Source organism: Chlamydotis macqueenii, chromosome 24, assembly GCF_036417535.1.
Source record: "Chlamydotis macqueenii isolate bChlMac1 chromosome 24, bChlMac1.mat, whole genome shotgun sequence".
Taxonomy (NCBI): Eukaryota; Metazoa; Chordata; class Aves; order Otidiformes; family Otididae; genus Chlamydotis; species Chlamydotis macqueenii.
In genome coordinates, this window is record NC_141579.1 from 6,099,140 (window position 1) to 6,122,750 (window position 23,611).

At 57.0% G+C, this 23,611-nt stretch overlaps 2 long non-coding RNA genes across 2 annotated transcripts; both read left to right on the forward strand.

Annotated features, from left to right (window-relative positions):
* Positions 1–1,126: 1,126 nt before the first annotated feature.
* On the forward strand, positions 1,127–2,977 carry LOC147597891 (uncharacterized). Its single transcript, XR_015261068.1, has 2 exons — positions 1,127–1,236; positions 2,281–2,977. It is a non-coding gene; the product is annotated as an uncharacterized LOC147597891 (long non-coding RNA).
* A 13,445-nt stretch (positions 2,978–16,422) lies between these two features.
* On the forward strand, positions 16,423–18,273 carry LOC147597892 (uncharacterized). The gene is made up of 2 exons (XR_015261067.1): positions 16,423–16,532; positions 17,577–18,273. It is a non-coding gene; the product is annotated as an uncharacterized LOC147597892 (long non-coding RNA).
* The last annotated feature ends 5,338 nt before the right edge of the window (positions 18,274–23,611 follow it).

A 23,611-nucleotide genomic window follows, 5' to 3' on the forward strand; every position in this document is an offset into this window, starting at 1 on the left:
AGTTCTTCCCCTGACGATGATATAGCGGCGTAAAACAACGCGTGATGAACTGACCGCGACCCCCATTCCCTTTTCCCGCCCCGTGCCGCTCGGGAGGGGAAGGTAGTAGAGATAATGTTAAGCCCGGGAAGAGGGAGGGGTGGGGGGAGGTTATCTTGTTCCCTGTCTCATTCTCCTGCTAATTTTAGAAATAAATGAATAGTTTCCCCAAGTCGAGTCTGTTTTGCCCGTGACGGTAACTTTAAGGATTTCTCCCCGTCCTTATCTCAAACCTTGAGCCGTTTTTCCTTATATTTTCTCTCCCTGTTCTCTCGGAGTGTGGGGGGAGTGAGAGAGAGACTGCGTAGTCTGGTCCGATCGGGGCTGAACTACGACAGTGCATCAACAAATAAACAAGTAGCAACCTTATAGGAGAATTGGAAGGAAAAGGCTCTGCAGAACTATATAACTTTGCATTGTAGAATTCTGTGAAAGGGCTCAAATCTGTCTCTATACTGGATTGTCCTGGGTCTGGGATGTGGAAGTTTTCAGGCTTCCACAAGCTTGGAGGACTTGGAGTGGTTGAGCTGCACAGCAGAGCTAGACAAGCTTCAAAAACTCAGCCAGTCAGGCTGAGCTGCTTTTAAGAAGCTTTGGCAGCAATTAGAAAATCAGTCGCACGAGCAAGTGAAGGATGAATGTCTGCATCTTGCTTATGCCCTGCTTGCTCTAACAGTGCTTCCTGACCTGCAGACACAACCACTGGGACTAAAGAGAGAGCTGGGCTCCCTGGGAGAACTCAGCCACCTCCTGGAACAAAGTCACCACATCAGGATCATCCCGTGTGTGGTCAATCCCTTTGTTAAAAGTCTGGAAGAGGGGTTAATGATAGGAAATGGTAGCAACGTTTCCTAGGGAAAAGGAATTAGGGAAGAGATTTACATACAGGCTGGTCATTGGGCAACTCACTTTTTGGAATGACAGCAGAGCTGGACAAAGACTGGCTCTGAGGAGAGCTGCTCCGATCAGCGCCGCGGTTGCGGTGGACTGCACGCAGTCGCTATTGCAGGAGATTCTCTTCAGGAATCGCCGGTACGCCTTCAAATGTTTTCATACATCTTTTGCAGGACTGCTTTGAAAGTGTGGAGCCATTCCTCCAGCCAAGTGACAGGAGCAGCTATAGAAACCTGCACAACCTGATCTCATTTGGTCCAGTTTTGAGAATGAAGAACCGGTTTCTATATAAACCTGTGGAAAGTGAGTCTCCCGTTTTTCCTTGTCTCTCTCTTTCAGTAGTTTCTGTTTGACTTTTCCTGCTGTAAGAAAAACAGTACACTTCTAACAACTTTCTTGACAGCCATCTGGTATGACTAGACTACAGCCCAACAACTCCTCACCTTTGTTTTGGCCTTCCTAAATCCCAAACATGATGGTTAATCAGTGCCGGATCCGACAGACTTTCAGACAGGAGACACAGCCAAATGCATCCTCTGCAGGAACTGCAGCTTTAGAAGGAGGAGAGGGGAGAAAAATAAGGCAGAATATCCTCTAGCTGAAAAGAATTTTCCTGCATGTAGCAGTATTTTGGTGAAACATGTTAACTGAGCATGAGGAATGTCATTAAAATAATTGAGAGATATTCACTCTTTCTTTCAAGTGGTTGGGCTTTAGCTGAGATGAGATGGGAGGAGTCTTTTAAATATTTTTTTTTCTGCTAGCTTTACAGCTTTTAGAATGAAACAGCAATGCAGTCTTTTTTTTTTTTTTTTTTTTTGTACTGAGCTTAGCGAAGAGTCCCCATATTTAGAGGCAGTTATCTGGCAGAGCAAAGAAACAGCATCGCCAGGTAACTGGACAAAAATCTAACTAAGGAACGCTGGGTACAGAATGAGGCTGGCCACGAGTCAGGAGCATTTTCTTTTTTCTTCCAGTTTATAGGTGATACACAGCAGCTGGTTAATGTTGATAAGATGTTGTCCAGCTATTAGAAAGGAGTGACTCTGAAGCTGGCACAGCAGGAGCATGACAGACTTCTTAAACCCACTGGCACCATCCCCAAGAGCCACCTAACTTCTTGTGTTTTTACTTGTTTGTGCAAAAAATATTTACTGCTGGGATCTTATGGCACAGAAGTTGGTGTGTTTGAAATGACACCAACCTGTTCAGACTACTCCATGGAAGGAAACTTAGGCGTACCTGCTTGGCATACTATAAAGATGAATGGGAGTTTAACCTTCTCTTTCTTCTCCCTCCCTCTCTTAACGCTGTTCGCTGTTTGATTACTTCTTTCTTTATTTCCAGGTCCTGGTTCTGCCATGCTGGTACCCATTGTGCTGGGATCCCTTACTGGCTTTGCTGTCTTGGGCAGTGCTTTCGTAAGCCTTTGGCGGCATCATAGACAGAAAACCAAAACCACACACTATCCACAACTTGGAGAAATCCGTGGCCTGTGAGCTAAGAGCAGCCGCCTGGTCCTGCAGATCCCATGCCACTGCTACAACACTTAGAAAAGCAACTGATTTTACTTTGCACACCGTATTGCTTTTGTAGAGCTGCTGCTGACCCAGGGAGCAAGATACGCAGTCTCTGCTTTAAGCATGTCTCTCCTTCTTTTCTTTCCTTCCGCATGAGCGGGTCCATGAACTGCAGAGCAGAGGAAGAATTGTAGTAGTGGTCCAGCGATACAGGAGAGCAGAGCTTAAACTGCAGTATGTGGAAGCAGCAGCACACAGTCTGTTCACAGAAGTGGGAAAGCAGACAGGAAATCAGGGTGCAGAACAGACAGGTAAAATAAAACATTGTAGACTAAAGCCATGCCATCAAGGAGAAGGGAGTATTAGGAAAAATGGTGAAACCCAAGTTTATTAATTGGGCATCTGGACAAGGACCCGAGTGCTCCAGAGATCCAGCCACTTGGCTTAACAGCTTTTCTCACATCTAACATCTTCCTGTTCTACGTGTGTGTAATGAAACCTCATTTTAAAAAGTGGAGCCTTTCTTTGCTAGAGTCCTGTGAGACTGACTTGATCTCCTCACTGGTGCCAATTCACTTTTCCTGTTCTTGCTTGTGTTTGCCCAGTGCCTTGTACTGGTGGTGATTGTATCGAGTAGATGGAAAGAGGGAGGATCTTACTATTTCCAAAGGGTTGTGTGCAGTTTGAGCACTGAAAACTCTCAGTGCAGCTGCTCAGTTCACATGGCAGGACAGTGTCTGCTGGGCTGCCGGTGCCAGGGGTGCAACCACTGGACTGTTTTCTGAGTAGCTGACAGAGCTGGTAATCACAATCTCACTACAGATCCTGAGATGGCTGTACTGCCAGTAGTGCATTCACAGCTTCAGCAGACGTGGCTGCTGACGGAGCACTCCAGTAACAGACCAAGTCACTGGCACCTGTAGGATTGCACTGGAGAAAGGAAGCAATAGCACGTCGGGTACCATTTGTCTTTCTTGTGACAAATGCTCAAGAGTCTAAGAGCAGAGGTCATGGCTGACGCCAGAGCGGCTCCCCAGTTGCGCTTTGCAGGCGCAGGGCACGTGGCCCGTCAGCAGGGCGGCGCGTGGGCGCCTCGCGGGCGGGTGGGCGGGAACAGGCGCCGCGCGCAGGGGCTGCAGCGCGTGCGCGTCGCGGGCGGGCGGGAACAGGCGCCGCGCGCGAGGGCTGCAGCAGGTGCGCAGCGCGTGCGCGTCGCGGGCGGGCGGGCGGGCACAGGCGCCGCGCGCGAGGGCTGCGCGCGGGCGCCTCGCGGGCGGGCGGGCGCCTCGCGGGCGGGCGGGCGGGCGGGCGGGCGGGAAAAGGCGCGGGGAGGGGGGGTCACCAGCGGTCGCGCGCCTGTGTGAGGAGGCGGGCGGGCGTCTGAGGGGAAGGGGAGCAGGACCCGCCTGGGGAAGGGGCGGGCGGGCGGGGGTCGCCGCCGTCCGGGGAACGTCCGCGATCGCCTCGGGGAGGGCAGGCGGGCGGGGGCATCGCCTTCGTGGGGAGGGGTCCACAATCGACTCGGGGCGGACGGGTTTTGGCGCCGCTGGGGAAGGGTCCTCAATCGACTCGGGGCGGACGGGTTTTGGCGCCGCCGGGGAAGGGTCCTCAATCGTCTCGGGGCGGACGGGTTTTGGCGCCGCCGGGGAAGGGTCCTCAATCGACTCGGGGCGGACGGGTTTTGGCGCCGCTGGGGAAGGGTCCTCAATCGTCTCGGGGCGGACGGGTTTTGGCGCCGCTGGGGAAGGGTCCTCAATCGTCTCGGGGCGGACGGGTTTTGGCGCCGCCGGGGAAGGGTCCGCAATCGTCTCGGGGCGGGCGGGAAGGGGTCGATTGTCGCCGTCCGCGGGCTGCGAGCGCCACGGGGAGTGCGGGGGGTCAGGCGCCGTACCGGGGAGGCGCGGTCAGCAATCGCCACAGGGTTGCAGAGGATCCAGCCCCGTCGGGAGCGGCCGGGACCCCGGAGCAGCAGAGAGCCCTTCGCCCTACGTCCCTGCAGGGAGCACCGGAGCACCAAGGCGGTGACAAAAGCTCATCTGCGAGGTTTGCTTTTTATTTTTTATTTTTTTATTTTTTTTTCCTAGGAGGTAAGGGCGGGAGGACCGGTAGGGGTCGAGGGTACTGTGGAGGGCTCTCCCCGGTGCCCAGGGTCCGCTGCGGTGAGCTCCCTCGGGAACCGTAGGTGCTCCGACAGCTCCCTCCGGCGGCCGGCGTCCTTCTCGGTCCCGACCGCGTTCTCTCGCCTCTGCAGCAGCTGGTGGAGCAGACAGAGGAGGCATCCGTCGTGTGGCACTGCGAGGCAAGAGTGAGCGAGAAGAGGAGTAGAGGAAGCCCGGGAGACCGACGTGGAGGAAAGAGAAAGGCACTCTGGGCAAAGGGACCTCCCTGTCACCAGGGCTGTGGTCACACGAGGGTGTCCCCAGCACTTTTGGTGCCCTGGCTGGCTTTGCACTGGGCGACCTCCCTGTAACCAGGGCTCAGGTCTTTGCTTTTGTTGGCCTTCTGCCACGTTTCCCCATGGTTAGGCTGCCCGCAGAGAGGGGCAACCCTGTAAGGAGGGTGAGAGCCACCATCTCCGCCCCCGGGAGGGAAGGGGAGCTCCTGAAGATGGGGTGTTGTGCTGCAGCCAGGGCGGCCGGCCCGTAACCTGGGCGCGGGTCGGAGCCTCGGGCTCCGTGGGGCTTGTTGGGAGTGCCGAGGCGAAGGGGACCGCCCTGTAAGCAGGGCTGTGCCTGTCCCCTGCGCTCGGCGGGAGGGGCCCCCTGTAAGCAGGTGGGTATCTCTGGCCCCGGCCTTTCAGAGGCGTGGGGCCAGGATGTGTGGGGCTGGGCATGCCCTGCCCTCGCCCTCTTTCTCTCTGCCCTCAGCCCCGGGAGCTGCTTCGGAGAAGGAGAACCGCTTGGGAAGGCGGGAGGCTGGGGGGCGGGGGCCTCCTCCGGGTATTGGGTTCTGGCTGCAGGCGGGGCCTGGGTCCTGCCTGGGCAGCCCTGGTGCTGGGACGCCCTTATTTGCCTCCCCCAGGCTGCTAGGTACCGTGATTGTGGGAAGGGTGGGCCTACGGTGGCTGAGCCTGGGGGGGCTAGCGTTTTGTAGGGGGGGGAAGGGTGGTCGGGGGTCGGAGAGCTCTGTGGGGACCTCCCTCCGGGGGCTGGCGTCCTTCTCTCCTTCGGGTGGAGGAGCTGGTGCTTGACTGCGCCCTCGTTCCAGGGCTCCTGGAAAAGAAAAACAAGGCATCACGTGGAGCGGTGAGGCAAGGGTGAGCGAGAGGGGGAGTGGCGGGCTTTGCTTTGGGCAAAGGGATCTCCCTGTCACTGGGGCTGTGGTCACACAAGACCATTGCCAGCACCTGCGGGCTTTACTCTGAGCGACCTCCCTGTAACCAGGGCTCGGTCTTTGCTTTTGCTGTCGTTGGCCTTTTGCCGTCTTGCTCCTTTGGCTGCCCGGAGAGAGTGGCGACCCTGTAAGGAGGGTGAGCGCCGCCCTCTCCGCACCCGAGGGGGAAAGGGAGCTCTCTGGACCCCAAGCCCACCCTGTAAGCAGGGGAGGGCCGTTTGCCCGTCCCGCGGCCCCGGCGGCTTTCTGCCTGCTGGCGGCCTGGCCAGCGTGACCCCCCTAGAGTTGGGGCGTGTCACGGCATTTGCCCCTTGGCCACCCGTGAAGCCCCTTGGCGTGTTGAGGCCCCTGTGGCCTCCACGCAGCCCCGGGGGCAGGTCTGCGGCTCTCCTCTCCGGCTCGGGGGTAGGGATGGCTCCCCAGACATTGGCTGCGCAGAGCTCGCTCTCCCTTCTGGAAAGATTTTCCCCTGTTTGTGTGTGCGTGTGCCTGCATCTACATGCGTGTCCGCGTGAGTGAGCGAGCGAATGAGCTTTTTGTTTAGGCCCTTGTTGAAGTTGCTGCAGCGTACTTAGCTTGAACTTCCCGGGAGGGAGAGAAGGGCTCTGTGCAGTAACAGGGGGGCCCCCTCGGAGCAGCCCGCGAGCGGAGGGAGGGTCCGGGCTCGCCCCTTCTTTCTAAGGACGGAGCGAAGCCGCTTAGTCGTAGTGCGGGCAAGGCGACCTGCCCGGAGTCAGGGCCTGGGTCTGCGCCCGCGCGGCTGCCTGTCCTGCTGGCGACCTGCCAGCGTGACAGCCCCGTACTCGGGGCGCGTGTGTCACCAGCCGTGGAGCCCTCTGTCCCCAGGAGCAGCCCGAGCTCCCTGTAAGCAGGGCTGGGGAAGGCTGCTTTAGCCAGCCGAGAGGAACGAGCCCTCCCTCGCCCTTTAGAAGGGTGCCGGTTGAGGAAGCGCCGTGCCGGAGGGCGCGGTCCCGCCTTTGTGGCGCTGCTTTTGGCCGGGGCGACCTCCCCGCGCTGGGGTGGAGGTCGCTCCCTGGGCTCCTGAAGACGTAGTACGCGGTGGTGGTGTGCTGCAGCCAGGGCGGCCGGCCCGTAACCCGGGCGCGGGTCGGAGCCTCGGGCTCCGTGGGGCTTGTTGGGAGTGCCGAGGCGAGGGGGACCGCCCTGTAAGCAGGGCTGTGCCTGTCCCCTGCGCTCGGCGGGAGGTGCTCGGAGGGGACCCCCTGTAAGCAGGCGGGTATCTCTGGCCCCGGCCTTTCAGAGGCGCGGGGCCAGGGCGTGCGGGGCCGGGCGTGTGCCCTCCCGGCCCCCCGGCCTTTGGCCGTGAAGCTCCACCGCCTGGCTGTCGAGTCTCGTTCCTGTGGCTGGGGGGGAAGGCCGAGCTCTCTGGCCCCCTGGGTGTGGACCCGCCTGTAAGCAGGGTCTGGGTCTGGGAGCCTTTGTGCTCAGCTGGCAGCCTGCGTGGGGTGACCGCCCCGTTAGCGGGGTGCGGGTCAGGGTGCCCCTGAATCGGAGAGAAGGAGCCTCCGTGGGCCTTTGGGACCAGGGCTGCCCTCTAAGTCAGGGCCCGGCCGCTGCCCTGGAGCCCCCTGTGCTTGGCGGGACCCCCTGTAATCAGGCGTAGGTGTCCCTGGCCCCTGCCCTTCAGCGGCAAAAATCTGGAAGTTGTCTCTTCTTAACGCAGAATTGGAATGGCTTCTAAAATCCTAGGGAACGGCGCTGAGCCAAGTACCTCCCCCAGAGTCACCAAAACCATCCCCAAAGCCCCAAGGATGCTCTTCTGGGACTGCAGCCCCTGAGGCGGGGAGGGCCCTTTGCCCAGAGCGCCTTTCTCTGCCCGCCGCTGCTCCTCTCGCTTGCTCTTGCCTCGCAGTTCCATGCACGATGGATGCCTCTTTTTTTTTTTTTCTTCCCCGGGAGCCGTTGCCAGGTTGCCAGGGAGGGTGGGTGCAGTCAGGTGCCGGTTCCTCCGGCTGGAGAACGGCGGGGCGCCGGCCCCCGGAGGAACCTCGCCGCGGCGCACCCTGACCTCGGGCCATCCTTCCCCCCTGCCCCGTCGGGCTCAGGCACCCCAGACCCGCTTTTGTCACCCCGTGGTGCCCACCAGCCTGGATGTTTAAAGGGCAGTGGCCCAGCTCAGGGCCTTAAAAGGGCCTCCCGGTGCTGGGGCTGCCCGGGTAGGACCTGGGCCCCGCCTGCTGCTTGCAGGCCCGGCCCCGGTGCTCGGAACGGGCCCCTTCCCCCCAGCTTCCCATCTCCCCGGCCTTTGCCGCCGCTTCTCTTTCCCCCAGGCTGCTCCTGAGGCGGAGGGCACGGGGAAGGGGGACCGGGGCATGGCAGGGCAGGGTAGGGCAGGGCAGCATGGGGCAGCAGACGTGGGGTGGCTAGCACCACTTGCAGGCCCCAAACACCAGCCACTTTCCAACCAGCCGCTCTGCGCTGACGTGACGGCTTCTCCCAAGTGATGAGGAACCCAGCTCAGGAAGTTCTGCCCAAGCCCCCAGAACCTCCCAGGAAAAGCCCTCGTCAAAGTCCCCAGCCACCGCTGCCGAGCCACCTGCCTCCAGGGCAGATAGTGCTCAGCTGGCAGCCTGTGCGGGGTGACCGCCCCGTTAGCGGGGTGCGGGTCAGGGTGCCCCTGAATCAGGGAGAAGGAGCCTCCGTGGGCCTTTGGGAGCCGGCGGCTCGAGCCCCCTGTAAGCAGGGGTGTGCAGCCTCTTTGGCCGCCGCTTTGCATGCCCAGCTCCGTTGCCCAGGGTGCCCGCGTCCGAGCCCGGCTCCGGCAGCGCTGTCGCCCGGGGGAGCAGCGGAGCACCAATTCGGTGAGAAAAGCCGATCCGCGAGGTGTTTTCCGGGGGGGGGGGGGGGGGGTGTCGGGTGTTGGTGTCCTGATGTGGGGAGGACGGGCGGGGGTCAGGCGGAGCTGCGGAGGGCTCCCTCCGGGGACCGGCCGGGCGCCAGGGGTGGGAGCCGGAGCTTCTCGGTCCGGACGCGTCCTCCCGCCTTTGCAGCAGCTGCTGGTGGAGGAGAAAGAAGAGGAGTCCGTCGCGTGTGGGGGGAACTGCGAGACAAGAGCGAACGAGAGGAAACGACCGGTGGCGGGCAGAAGGGGCGAGAGAAAAGCGCTGCGGCACAACGCGTTCCTCCTCCCTGCCCCGAAACAGCTTCTGCTGCTGCCATTTCCCCAGCTAGTCAGTGCTGGGGGTGCCCAATAAAATGAATAAAACGCTTCTCCAGCTGTGTGTTCTCCGTTTAGCTACTTTTCTGCCCGGCTTTCCTTTAAGTGACACCAGCAAAATTGCACTGCATGTGCGATTTCATCCTTCAGCAACAGGTGGAATTTTTGCTGTGTGTTGGTCCTGGCTGATTGCAAGGGGAGTCTCGGGGAGATCAGGCACTCAGAACTTGTGTTGGCAGGTGAGTGCCAGCAAGCGGGAGTGGAGGTGGCCGGGGGTGGTACCTGGACCAGGAGCATCACACTTGGTGGGCAACTCTTAGGGCGTGGCAGGCAATCAGCAACAATCACACCTCAGACCCTATCGCGTTTTTTTTCCCTAAAAGGCTCAGAGCCTGGCTGGCTTTTTTTCCTTTTTCTTTTCCTTCTTTCCTTAAAGCCTTACAGTTGTGAGTGATGGGCCATTGTCAGAACACCTCGTGCCAAATGCAACGGAGAAGTAGCTTGTACTTCCAGCTGGGTTGGGCTTCCGCCAAGGATTTTTTCAGATTTGACAGGTAGCTAAACATTCCAGGTCAAGACTCAATGACGATCGCCTTTCGGAAATACTAATTATTATTTGTATGGCAGTAGTGCTAAGGAGGCCAGCACCACGTTGCATTTGACATTGACTTACCTACAGAGATCGTCGCTGTGCTGAAGTCGTTAAAGACGTATATGCACAAGACCCAGACGAGCGTCATTAAACCCTTTTTACAGTTGGAGACTCAAGGCACACAGCGAGTAAGTCCTGCGTGCTGTAACTAGTGCTGACATGGTATGGTTAAACTGCTCAGACCAGCTCTTCAGTCTTCTCCTGTTTCTTCACATGCCCCCCGCGGACATTCGACAGCATACTTTATCCCTGAGGTAAGCGCTCTAGCTTGCCGTGGTTGGTGTATTTCAGCATTTTCTCAGGTTTGTGCGCTCGTGTTCGCCATGTTAGTTCTGGGGTCTTCTCTGTTCTTTATCTTTCTGTTTTCCTTTTTCTTTCTGGCTCACATAAGCAATGCTTGCAGATTTCTCTCTGTGTAAGGCCTTCCTTACACCTTCACCCAGCCTATACTGGTGCCTCAGGTGAGGAGTCCCGTCTTCAGCACAGTGCGATTGCTGAAGGGTTGTTGCATTGCACCTTTTTTGCCTTGTATCCATCCAGCATTTGCCCACCCAGTGCTCGGCACGAGAGAGGAGGGCAGCCCTGTGGAAACGCAGACGTGTACCCAGCCTGGCCAAGCTCCGCAGCAGCCTAGCATGAGCACCTGGAATTCAGTAACGCAGCTCCTCTGCATGCCAAATGAGAGTGACACTTAGGATCCACCTCTTGGCAGTAACATGGCTCACCTCAGGTAACTCCCTACCTCCCTGTGCAAGTCACAAGGAGGAAGAGCTCCTTTATTCTTCTCTGATACTGCCTGAGCAGGAGGCAGCCAGCCAGGCTGCCTTTTCTGTCATGACTTCGGAGAAAGACCGGCAACTGAGCAGCTTAACTGTTTTTAATAAGGAGGATTTTGAAGAAGACTGGGTTAAAGTGGCCAGCGGAGGCTTTGGGCATGTGTACCAAGTCAAGCACAAGAGGTGGAGAACAGTTTATGCAGTGAAATGCTCGCCGTACCTGCTGCAGGACTCCAGCGTGGAGAGGTAACTGTGCGCTCTCTTCTAGCTCAGCAGTTCAAACTGTCAGTTAGAGCCATCTACAGTGATTCGTGCTACAGCTCTGAAGGAAATGTTCTCGTGGCTCCTTCTCCCTGGGGAGTTACGATTTTGGTATCCGAAGGGAGTGGGAAAAAAACACTGGTGATCTGGAGTTGTACCTCTTTCTTTCTTGTGTGTGTATGTGCATGTGCAAGTGGGAAAGGAGCGCTTAATTGAACAATTAGCATTGAAATCTGGAGGCTGAAGTAGGCATCTTAGACTAAACACAGGCATGTGGATAAAAGCAGCCTGATTACTTATTTGCGGCTTTCACTGGACAGTGGCACTAATGGGTATCTTTTCAACTAAATTAGTCATTAAAACCACCAGGTTTAAAGCTGAAGGATAGAGAATTTCCAGCTGTTTTTGCTGGGCTTGTAAAGCACTCGGCTCCCTCGCTTGCCTTACCCTCCAGACTTGTTCTTTCCTCTCTACATCTGAAAATCTGAGTTTGGGAAAAATATCTAACAGTACATGTGCCTTTACTAGTTACTGTACTGGTCTCCTAAGGACTGCAGTTATGCTATTTTGTCATTAAAACAACTTTGCACTCCAGTGTAGTGTTATAAAAGGCTTTCCTACCCCTTACGTATGTCCAAGCAGCCTGACATACACTTTTCGGTAACCCCTGTGAGTTCTGGATTACAAGGCAAGACCATGCTATCCCGCACTACGGCTGTGCCCGAAATCCTTCCTTTCCGTGGGGCTTGTAAGGTTCCTGTAGCCTTGTGCATCTGGGGGGTATTGTTCAGTGGCTGTTTCTACGTGCTTTAAAAGGTTTCCACATTTGTGAGAGGCAGACCGTCAGCGTCCAGTTTGTCTAATGCACAACTACCCACAGAGAACATCTCTGAGTGCACGGCATATGAATCTGTCATGAGCCTTTTCGTGCGTATTACAATATGGTTTCGGTTTATCTGTCAGCACTAAGTACAAGCCCCAGATGCAAAACCGAAAGCTTCTCCAGGCCACTCAGTGATTTGAAAAAAGCGCACCTGCACAGATTATCTGGTAAGGGAGGCAGAAGTTTCAGAGGAGCTTTTAAAAGTTGTTAGCAGTCCTGTCTGTGGGCTTGTAAAAACAGTGTGTCTCGTCGGTAGCTACGAATGAAGACAGTGGTGTGGTGGCCTCCATCTGCTCACATTCTTGGTGCATAACCAGCTGCTTCGCACTGTTCGTTCAAAATGACGGGGCAAATTGACAGCAAGTTCATTAACCTCGGATGGTTTTGCTTGTCAGGACAAAACAGAAGATGGCTTTTGTGGGATGATGGAAGACGTCCCTGTGGGCACATAAAAGCAAGGAGGGCAGGTGCTCAGTGAATGCCACTGAACCTGTGTATCACCTGAGAGGAGGAAACAGAGCGGCTGGAAGATGGCTGTCACCGCAACTTCTGTCAGCTGCAAAGGCTCATAGTTTGCAGGTCTGTTGAGGCTAGAGAGAGAAAAAAAATCACGAGGAACCCACTGAACAAGAAAATACAGCCACAGAGGCAGTCACAGGATTTCCCAGAGGGCTGAAACACTCCGATTCGTATCTGGGAATCACTTTGGCACTCTTGTTTTTCTCCTTTACAGTCCTAATTTCTTGGGGTTCCCTCTGCTTGTCCAACATCCATCTTCCTGCTGTACCTTCTCAGGTATCTGTGCTAAAGGTGCAAATCCTCCTGGGATAACTTCACTCCCTCTGTTATGCGGGTCCGCCACGGGATCCAGCCTAACCTTCTGTGCAGGGCACCTCTCACCAGCCCCTGGGGTGCGAGGAGGGAGGCAGACAGGGGCTGTGCCCACTCATTCTGTCCCAGGAAGAGAAGCAGAAGTAACTTCTTTCTCCATGCCCATCATTTTCCTGGGAGGGGGCAGAATCAATCTGCAACCCTCTATGCCGCAGGTTGCAGCTGTCTTCCTGTGTCAAGCCTTTCTTCCACAGTGGGAAAGACAATACTTGAGATTCCTTACAAAGGTATGTTTTACTGTGAGGAGCCTGCTAGAGGAAGTCTGGCAGGTGGATTTGCTTAGCTGAACTGTGTTTAGAGCTATTAGTGGCCTGACCTAATGTTGCTGGAAGCTCAGATTCATTCCCAGGGCGTGCTTTTCACATGCAGTTTTGGCACTTTACTGCTTGGCTGCTGTCAGCGTGCTCTGGGCACCCCAACTCGTTCAGCAGGCTGGGAAATGTAAAGATTTAGTGAAACAGGTCTGCCAGAACTGGCAACAACGGACAGACATGTCTAGACTCCCTCTGGGACCCGAATCACCACGTTCAGGGACAGAAAGCTGCAGGCAGAGGCGCAGGTATAGGTGCGGCCAAGGCGTGCCCTCTGGCCGTGCAAGCCTCTCTGCACTCAAGCTCTGTGGCTTCGTTTGCCATTGGACACCAGCTGCCTGCAAGCAGTGTGCAGGCTGTCACTGAGGCTGCCCTGCTGACACGTGGTGTAGGAAAAAGGCAAGGATGTTACTAAGATGCTATACAGTAACTTAGCCTGTGAATCAATTGATACTGTATCTTGGTTCCTTTTTTTTTTTCCTTTGTTATTTTTCCAGAACCAGTATAAACTGTCTAATGGAAGAAGCAACCAAGATGGAGAAAATAAAATTCCAGCACATTGTCACTATCTATGGGATCTGCAACAGCCCTTTGGGGATAGTGATGGAATATATGGCGAGAGGGTCCTTGGAGAAAATTCTTCCCACTCACAAAATGTCCTGGCAGCTCAAATTCCGGGTTATCCATGAGATGGGCTTGGCTATGAATTTCCTGCATAGCATGACACCTCCTTTGCTGCACTTAGATCTAAAACCAGGGAACATTCTCCTAGATGGGAATATGCATGTCAAGGTATGACCTTAATGCTGTGTTTGTAGGGACGGGTTATTTCTCAAATGAGAGAAGGGTTATTTTTGCCAAATGCATCCAGAATCCTAGTAAGTTAGGTTCTTCAGGAACACTCAATAAAAGATTGACCAGTGGGGCTTATAAGAAGCAGCCAGTAAACAAATTACATGGTATTTTCAAGATCATACAAGCAATCTGTGCCAGAACTGGGAACTTAAGGCTCCAACTTAGGAGGAGATGCTGATCTGCTGGACTCAGTGAAAAGCACTGAGTACAATTTTACTGAGGTTTTAGCAAGTTTCAGCTGCTAGGCACCTCCTTATACCTCATCATGAAGGACTGAGGTATCTCCCAGCTACTATAATGGGGGGGTGAGACGGTGAGCATTATGGGGGAGGCTCTCATTTTTTCTGCTTGCAGATCTCAGACTTCGGGCTATCAAAATGGATGGAGCAGTCTAGCCGAATGCAATATATTGAAATATATTGAAAGCTCTGCTTTGAGAGGCACTTTGAGCTACATCCCTCCAGAAATGTTTCTCCAGAACAGCAAGCCCCCAGGAGTCAAATACGATGTGTACAGGTAAGGGCTGCCTTTCTGTCCAGAGGTCCCACAGGGGAGCGAGAGAAACTGGCACGTCGCCTCATTGTGTTTATATTCTGTCTCTCTGCCTCGCCTGATGTCCTTGGTGGGGAGCACGCTGGAGGTGACATGTGGTGCTCCAACCTCAGTGGTGGAGAGTGAGGGGGAGCGGGATTATCTGTGGGTAATCATCTGTCTCTTACCAGATGCACCTCTGTGCAGCTCCGATCCTGTATGAGCTGCAGGCTGTATTGCCTTAGTTCTTCCTTCCAGCACATACAGCTGTCTCTTAATCTCCTGCATACTGTGTCTCCTAAAGCCCCAGCTGAATTTCCACTCTCAGTTAAGCTAAGTGAGCTCACAGTGCTTTATTTTCACTTTACGACTGCAAACAATTTACCGTTGCTTTGTGTAATTGGCATGAGAAGTGCATGTTCTGGTTTTGTTAGTGAGGGGGGGCCTAAGGTGGCAGCTTCTGTAGGAAACTGCTAGAAGTCGCTCCCCTTTGTTCAGTGGACTCGGCCGGGCCTAGGGCGGACCCGCTGCTGGCCAAGGCCAAGCCAATTGGTAGCAGAATGTCCCGTGATAACGCCTCTGCGATAACGTATTTAAGTAGGGGAAAACAGGAAAAAAGGAGGAGAAGATGTGAAGCAGCTGAGCGGGGGGGCAGAGAGGGGGAGGCGCGAGCCTCGTGGGCCTTGCAGGCCTCACCCTCTGGCCTCCCGCCGGGCAGCCGACTGGGCCCAACTCGGCCCGGCCCGGCTGCAAGAAGTGGAGAGGAGATGAGAAGTGAATAAGATGTAAAAAGGATCCTGAGAGGTGTCTGCCAGCCTGTTGTGAGGAACGGCTGCAGACGCCAAGGTCAGTGAAGAAGGAGGGGGAGGAGTAATGCGGCTCCTGGCCAAGATTCCTCTGCAACTCGTGGTGACGACCATGGTGGAGCGGGTTGTCCCCCTGCAGCCCATGGAGGTCCACGGAGGGGCAGAGATCCACCTGCAGCCCGTGGAGGACCCCACGCCAGAGCAGGTGGAGGCCTGAAGGAGGCTGTGGCCCGTGGAGGGCCCGCTGGGACAGCTGTTCTAGAGGGACTGCACCCCGTGGAAGACATGACCCACGCCGGAGCAGTTTCACGGAGGACTGTGGCCCGTGGGAGGGACCCCACGCTGGAGCAGAGGAGGAATGCGAGGAGTTCTTCCCCTGACGATGATATAGCGGCGTAAAACAACGCGTGATGAACTGACCGCGACCCCCATTCCCTTTTCCCGCCCCGTGCCGCTCGGGAGGGGAAGGTAGTAGAGATAATGTTAAGCCCGGGAAGAGGGAGGGGTGGGGGGAGGTTATCTTGTTCCCTGTCTCATTCTCCTGCTAATTTTAGAAATAAATGAATAGTTTCCCCAAGTCGAGTCTGTTTTGCCCGTGACGGTAACTTTAAGGATTTCTCCCCGTCCTTATCTCAAACCTTGAGCCGTTTTTCCTTATATTTTCTCTCCCTGTTCTCTCGGAGTGTGGGGGGAGTGAGAGAGAGACTGCGTAGTCTGGTCCGATCGGGGCTGAACTACGACAGTGCATCAACAAATAAACAAGTAGCAACCTTATAGGAGAATTGGAAGGAAAAGGCTCTGCAGAACTATATAACTTTGCATTGTAGAATTCTGTGAAAGGGCTCAAATCTGTCTCTATACTGGATTGTCCTGGGTCTGGGATGTGGAAGTTTTCAGGCTTCCACAAGCTTGGAGGACTTGGAGTGGTTGAGCTGCACAGCAGAGCTAGACAAGCTTCAAAAACTCAGCCAGTCAGGCTGAGCTGCTTTTAAGAAGCTTTGGCAGCAATTAGAAAATCAGTCGCACGAGCAAGTGAAGGATGAATGTCTGCATCTTGCTTATGCCCTGCTTGCTCTAACAGTGCTTCCTGACCTGCAGACACAACCACTGGGACTAAAGAGAGAGCTGGGCTCCCTGGGAGAACTCAGCCACCTCCTGGAACAAAGTCACCACATCAGGATCATCCCGTGTGTGGTCAATCCCTTTGTTAAAAGTCTGGAAGAGGGGTTAATGATAGGAAATGGTAGCAACGTTTCCTAGGGAAAAGGAATTAGGGAAGAGATTTACATACAGGCTGGTCATTGGGCAACTCACTTTTTGGAATGACAGCAGAGCTGGACAAAGACTGGCTCTGAGGAGAGCTGCTCCGATCAGCGCCGCGGTTGCGGTGGACTGCACGCAGTCGCTATTGCAGGAGATTCTCTTCAGGAATCGCCGGTACGCCTTCAAATGTTTTCATACATCTTTTGCAGGACTGCTTTGAAAGTGTGGAGCCATTCCTCCAGCCAAGTGACAGGAGCAGCTATAGAAACCTGCACAACCTGATCTCATTTGGTCCAGTTTTGAGAATGAAGAACCGGTTTCTATATAAACCTGTGGAAAGTGAGTCTCCCGTTTTTCCTTGTCTCTCTCTTTCAGTAGTTTCTGTTTGACTTTTCCTGCTGTAAGAAAAACAGTACACTTCTAACAACTTTCTTGACAGCCATCTGGTATGACTAGACTACAGCCCAACAACTCCTCACCTTTGTTTTGGCCTTCCTAAATCCCAAACATGATGGTTAATCAGTGCCGGATCCGACAGACTTTCAGACAGGAGACACAGCCAAATGCATCCTCTGCAGGAACTGCAGCTTTAGAAGGAGGAGAGGGGAGAAAAATAAGGCAGAATATCCTCTAGCTGAAAAGAATTTTCCCGCATGTAGCAGTATTTTGGTGAAACATGTTAACTGAGCATGAGGAATGTCATTAAAATAATTGAGAGATATTCACTCTTTCTTTCAAGTGGTTGGGCTTTAGCTGAGATGAGATGGGAGGAGTCTTTTAAATATTTTTTTTTCTGCTAGCTTTACAGCTTTTAGAATGAAACAGCAATGCAGTCTTTTTTTTTTTTTTTTTTTTTGTACTGAGCTTAGCGAAGAGTCCCCATATTTAGAGGCAGTTATCTGGCAGAGCAAAGAAACAGCATCGCCAGGTAACTGGACAAAAATCTAACTAAGGAACGCTGGGTACAGAATGAGGCTGGCCACGAGTCAGGAGCATTTTCCTTTTTCTTCCAGTTTATAGGTGATACACAGCAGCTGGTTAATGTTGATAAGATGTTGTCCAGCTATTAGAAAGGAGTGACTCTGAAGCTGGCACAGCAGGAGCATGACAGACTTCTTAAACCCACTGGCACCATCCCCAAGAGCCACCTAACTTCTTGTGTTTTTACTTGTTTGTGCAAAAAATATTTACTGCTGGGATCTTATGGCACAGAAGTTGGTGTGTTTGAAATGACACCAACCTGTTCAGACTACTCCATGGAAGGAAACTTAGGCGTACCTGCTTGGCATACTATAAAGATGAATGGGAGTTTAACCTTCTCTTTCTTCTCCCTCCCTCTCTTAACGCTGTTCGCTGTTTGATTACTTCTTTCTTTATTTCCAGGTCCTGGTTCTGCCATGCTGGTACCCATTGTGCTGGGATCCCTTACTGGCTTTGCTGTCTTGGGCAGTGCTTTCGTAAGCCTTTGGCGGCATCATAGACAGAAAACCAAAACCACACACTATCCACAACTTGGAGAAATCCGTGGCCTGTGAGCTAAGAGCAGCCGCCTGGTCCTGCAGATCCCATGCCACTGCTACAACACTTAGAAAAGCAACTGATTTTACTTTGCACACCGTATTGCTTTTGTAGAGCTGCTGCTGACCCAGGGAGCAAGATACGCAGTCTCTGCTTTAAGCATGTCTCTCCTTCTTTTCTTTCCTTCCGCATGAGCGGGTCCATGAACTGCAGAGCAGAGGAAGAATTGTAGTAGTGGTCCAGCGATACAGGAGAGCAGAGCTTAAACTGCAGTATGTGGAAGCAGCAGCACACAGTCTGTTCACAGAAGTGGGAAAGCAGACAGGAAATCAGGGTGCAGAACAGACAGGTAAAATAAAACATTGTAGACTAAAGCCATGCCATCAAGGAGAAGGGAGTATTAGGAAAAATGGTGAAACCCAAGTTTATTAATTGGGCATCTGGACAAGGACCCGAGTGCTCCAGAGATCCAGCCACTTGGCTTAACAGCTTTTCTCACATCTAACATCTTCCTGTTCTACGTGTGTGTAATGAAACCTCATTTTAAAAAGTGGAGCCTTTCTTTGCTAGAGTCCTGTGAGACTGACTTGATCTCCTCACTGGTGCCAATTCACTTTTCCTGTTCTTGCTTGTGTTTGCCCAGTGCCTTGTACTGGTGGTGATTGTATCGAGTAGATGGAAAGAGGGAGGATCTTACTATTTCCAAAGGGTTGTGTGCAGTTTGAGCACTGAAAACTCTCAGTGCAGCTGCTCAGTTCACATGGCAGGACAGTGTCTGCTGGGCTGCCGGTGCCAGGGGTGCAACCACTGGACTGTTTTCTGAGTAGCTGACAGAGCTGGTAATCACTATCTCACTACAGATCCTGAGATGGCTGTACTGCCAGTAGTGCATTCACAGCTTCAGCAGACGTGGCTGCTGACGGAGCACTCCAGTAACAGACCAAGTCACTGGCACCTGTAGGATTGCACTGGAGAAAGGAAGCAATAGCACGTCGGGTACCATTTGTCTTTCTTGTGACAAATGCTCAAGAGTCTAAGAGCAGAGGTCATGGCTGACGCCAGAGCGGCTCCCCAGTTGCGCTTTGCAGGCGCAGGGCACGTGGCCCGTCAGCAGGGCGGCGCGTGGGCGCCTCGCGGGCGGGTGGGCGGGAACAGGCGCCGCGCGCAGGGGCTGCAGCGCGTGCGCGTCGCGGGCGGGCGGGAACAGGCGCCGCGCGCGAGGGCTGCAACAGGTGCGCAGCGCGTGTCCCTTCGCGAGGGCTGCGCGCGGGCGCCTCGCGGGCGGGCGGGCGGGCGGGCGGGAAAAGGCGCGGGGAGGGGGGGTCACCAGCGGTCGCGCGCCTGTGTGAGGAGGCGGGCGGGCGTCTGAGGGGAAGGGGAGCAGGACCCGCCTGGGGAAGGGGCGGGCGGGCGGGGGTCGCCGCCGTCCGGGGAACGTCCGCGATCGCCTCGGGGAGGGCAGGCGGGCGGGGGCATCGCCTTCGTGGGGAGGGGTCCACAATCGACTCGGGGCGGACGGGTTTTGGCGCCGCTAGGGAAGGGTCCTCAATCGACTCGGGGCGGACGGGTTTTGGCGCCGCTAGGGAAGGGTCCTCAATCGTCTCGGGGCGGACGGGTTTTGGCGCCGCCGGGGAAGGGTCCTCAATCGTCTCGGGGCGGACGGGTTTTGGCGCCGCCGGGGAAGGGTCCGCAATCGTCTCGGGGCGGGCGGGAAGGGGTCGATTGTCGCCGTCCGCGGGCTGCGAGCGCCACGGGGAGTGCGGGGGGTCAGGCGCCGTACCGGGGAGGCGCGGTCAGCAATCGCCACAGGGTTGCAGAGGATCCAGCCCCGTCGGGAGCGGCCGGGACCCCGGAGCAGCAGAGAGCCCTTCGCCCTACGTCCCTGCAGGGAGCACCGGAGCACCAAGGCGGTGACAAAAGCCCATCTGCGAGGTTTGCTTTTTATTTTTTATTTTTTTATTTTTTTTTCCTAGGAGGTAAGGGCGGGAGGACCGGTAGGGGTCGAGGGTACTGTGGAGGGCTCTCCCCGGTGCCCAGGGTCCGCTGCGGTGAGCTCCCTCGGGAACCGTAGGTGCTCCGACAGCTCCCTCCGGCGGCCGGCGTCCTTCTCGGTCCCGACCGCGTTCTCTCGCCTCTGCAGCAGCTGGTGGAGCAGACAGAGGAGGCATCCGTCGTGTGGCACTGCGAGGCAAGAGTGAGCGAGAAGAGGAGTAGAGGAAGCCCGGGAGACCGACGTGGAGGAAAGAGAAAGGCACTCTGGGCAAAGGGACCTCCCTGTCACCAGGGCTGTGGTCACACGAAGGTGTCCCCAGCACTTTTGGTGCCCTGGCTGGCTTTGCACTGGGCGACCTCCCTGTAACCAGGGCTCAGGTCTTTGCTTTTGTTGGCCTTCTGCCATGTTTCCCCATGGTTAGGCTGCCCGCAGAGAGGGGCAACCCTGTAAGGAGGGTGAGAGCCACCATCTCCGCCCCCAGGAGGGAAGGGGAGCCCCTGAAGATGGGGTGTTGTGCTGCAGCCAGGGCGGCCGGCCCGTAACCTGGGCGCGGGTCGGAGCCTCGGGCTCCGTGGGGCTTGTTGGGAGTGCCGAGGCGAGGGGGACCACCCTGTAAGCAGGGCTGTGCCTGTCCCCTGCGCTCGGCGGGAGGGGCCCCCTGTAAGCAGGTGGGTATCTCTGGCCCCGGCCTTTCAGAGGCGTGGGGCCAGGATGTGTGGGGCTGGGCATGCCCTGCCCTCGCCCTCTTTCTCTCTGCCCTCAGCCCCGGGAGCTGCTTCGGAGAAGGAGAACCGCTTGGGAAGGCGGGAGGCTGGGGGGCGGGGGCCTCCTCCGGGTATTGGGTTCTGGCTGCAGGCGGGGCCTGGGTCCTGCCTGGGCAGCCCTGGTGCTGGGACGCCCTTATTTGCCTCCCCCAGGCTGCTAGGTACCGTGATTGTGGGAAGGGTGGGCCTACGGTGGCTGAGCCTGGGGGGGCTAGCGTTTTGTAGGGGGGGGAAGGGTGGTCGGGGGTCGGAGAGCTCTGTGGGGACCTCCCTCCGGGGGCTGGCGTCCTTCTCTCCTTCGGGTGGAGGAGCTGGTGCTTGACTGCGCCCTCGTTCCAGGGCTCCTGGAAAAGAAAAACAAGGCATCACATGGAGCGGTGAGGCAAGGGTGAGCGAGAGGGGGAGTGGCGGGCTTTGCTTTGGGCAAAGGGATCTCCCTGTCACTGGGGCTGTGGTCACACAAGACCATTGCCAGCACCTGCGGGCTTTACTCTGAGCGACCTCCCTGTAACCAGGGCTCGGTCTTTGCTTTTGCTGTCGTTGGCCTTTTGCCGTCTTGCTCCTTTGGCTGCCCGGAGAGAGTGGCGACCCTGTAAGGAGGGTGAGCGCCGCCCTCTCCGCACCCGAGGGGGAAAGGGAGCTCTCTGGACCCCAAGCCCACCCTGTAAGCAGGGGAGGGCCGTTTGCCCGTCCCGCGGCCCCGGCGGCTTTCTGCCTGCTGGCGGCCTGGCCAGCGTGACCCCCCTAGAGTTGGGGCGTGTCACGGCATTTGCCCCTTGGCCACCCGTGAAGCCCCTTGGCGTGTTGAGGCCCCTGTGGCCTCCACGCAGCCCCGGGGGCAGGTCTGCGGCTCTCCTCTCCGGCTCGGGGGTAGGGATGGCTCCCCAGACATTGGCTGCGCAGAGCTCGCTCTCCCTTCTGGAAAGATTTTCCCCTGTTTGTGTGTGCGTGTGCCTGCATCTACATGCGTGTCCGCGTGAGTGAGCGAGCGAATGAGCTTTTTGTTTAGGCCCTTGTTGAAGTTGCTGCAGCGTACTTAGCTTGAACTTCCCGGGAGGGAGAGAAGGGCTCTGTGCAGTAACAGGGCGGCCCCCTCGGAGCAGCCCGCGAGCGGAGGGAGGGTCCGGGCTCGCCCCTTCTTTCCAAGGACGGAGCGAAGCCGCTTAGTCGTAGTGCGGGCAAGGCGACCTGCCTGGAGTCAGGGCCTGGGTCTGCGCCCGCGCGGCTGCCTGTCCTGCTGGCGACCTGCCAGCGTGACAGCCCCGTACTCGGGGCGCGTGTGTCACCATCCGTGGAGCCCTCTGTCCCCAGGAGCAGCCCGAGCTCCCTGTAAGCAGGGCTGGGGAAGGCTGCTTTAGCCAGCCGAGAGGAACGAGCCCTCCCTCGCCCTTTAGAAGGGTGCCGGTTGAGGAAGCGCCGTGCCGGAGGGCGCGGTCCCGCCTTTGTGGCGCTGCTTTTGGCCGGGGCGACCTCCCCGCGCTGGGGTGGAGGTCGCTCCCTGGGCTCCTGAAGACGTAGTACGCGGTGGTGGTGTGCTGCAGCCAGGGCGGCCGGCCCGTAACCCGGGCGCGGGTCGGAGCCTCGGGCTCCGTGGGGCTTGTTGGGAGTGCCGAGGCGAGGGGGACCGCCCTGTAAGCAGGGCTGTGCCTGTCCCCTGCGCTCGGCGGGAGGTGCTCGGAGGGGACCCCCTGTAAGCAGGCGGGTATCTCTGGCCCCGGCCTTTCAGAGGCGCGGGGCCAGGGCGTGCGGGGCCGGGCGTGTGCCCTCCCGGCCCCCCGGCCTTTGGCCGTGAAGCTCCACCGCCTGGCTGTCGAGTCTCGTTCCTGTGGCTGGGGGGGAAGGCCGAGCTCTCTGGCCCCCTGGGTGTGGACCCGCCTGTAAGCAGGGTCCGGGTCTGGGAGCCTTTGTGCTCAGCTGGCAGCCTGCGTGGGGTGACCGCCCCGTTAGCGGGGTGCGGGTCAGGGTGCCCCTGAATCGGAGAGAAGGAGCCTCCGTGGGCCTTTGGGACCAGGGCTGCCCTCTAAGTCAGGGCCCGGCCGCTGCCCTGGAGCCCCCTGTGCTTGGCGGGACCCCCTGTAATCAGGCGTAGGTGTCCCTGGCCCCTGCCCTTCAGCGGCAAAAATCTGGAAGTTGTCTCTTCTTAACGCAGAATTGGAATGGCTTCTAAAATCCTAGGGAACGGCGCTGAGCCAAGTACCTCCCCCAGAGTCACCAAAACCATCCCCAAAGCCCCAAGGATGCTCTTCTGGGACTGCAGCCCCTGAGGCGGGGAGGGCCCTTTGCCCAGAGCGCCTTTCTCTGCCCGCCGCTGCTCCTCTCGCTTGCTCTTGCCTCGCAGTTCCATGCACGATGGATGCCTCTTTTTTTTTTTTTCTTCCCCGGGAGCCGTTGCCAGGTTGCCAGGGAGGGTGGGTGCAGTCAGGTGCCGGTTCCTCCGGCTGGAGAACGGCGGGGCGCCGGCCCCCGGAGGAACCTCGCCGCGGCGCACCCTGACCTCGGGCCATCCTTCCCCCCTGCCCCGTCGGGCTCAGGCACCCCAGACCCGCTTTTGTCACCCCGTGGTGCCCACCAGCCTGGATGTTTAAAGGGCAGTGGCCCAGCTCAGGGCCTTAAAAGGGCCTCCCGGTGCCGGGGCTGCCCGGGTAGGACCTGGGCCCCGCCTGCTGCTTGCAGGCCCGGCCCCGGTGCTCGGAACGGGCCCCTTCCCCCCAGCTTCCCATCTCCCCGGCCTTTGCCGCCGCTTCTCTTTCCCCCAGGCTGCTCCTGAGGCGGAGGGCACGGGGAAGGGGGACCGGGGCACGGCAGGGCAGGGTAGGGCAGGGCAGCATGGGGCAGCAGACGTGGGGTGGCTAGCACCACTTGCAGGCCCCAAACACCAGCCACTTTCCAACCAGCCGCTCTGCGCTGACGTGACGGCTTCTCCCAAGTGATGAGGAACCCAGCTCAGGAAGTTCTGCCCAAGCCCCCAGAACCTCCCAGGAAAAGCCCTTGTCAAAGTCCCCAGCCACCGCTGCCGAGCCACCTGCCTCCAGGGCAGATAGTGCTCAGCTGGCAGCCTGTGCGGGGTGACCGCCCCGTTAGCGGGGTGCGGGTCAGGGTGCCCCTGAATCAGGGAGAAGGAGCCTCCGTGGGCCTTTGGGAGC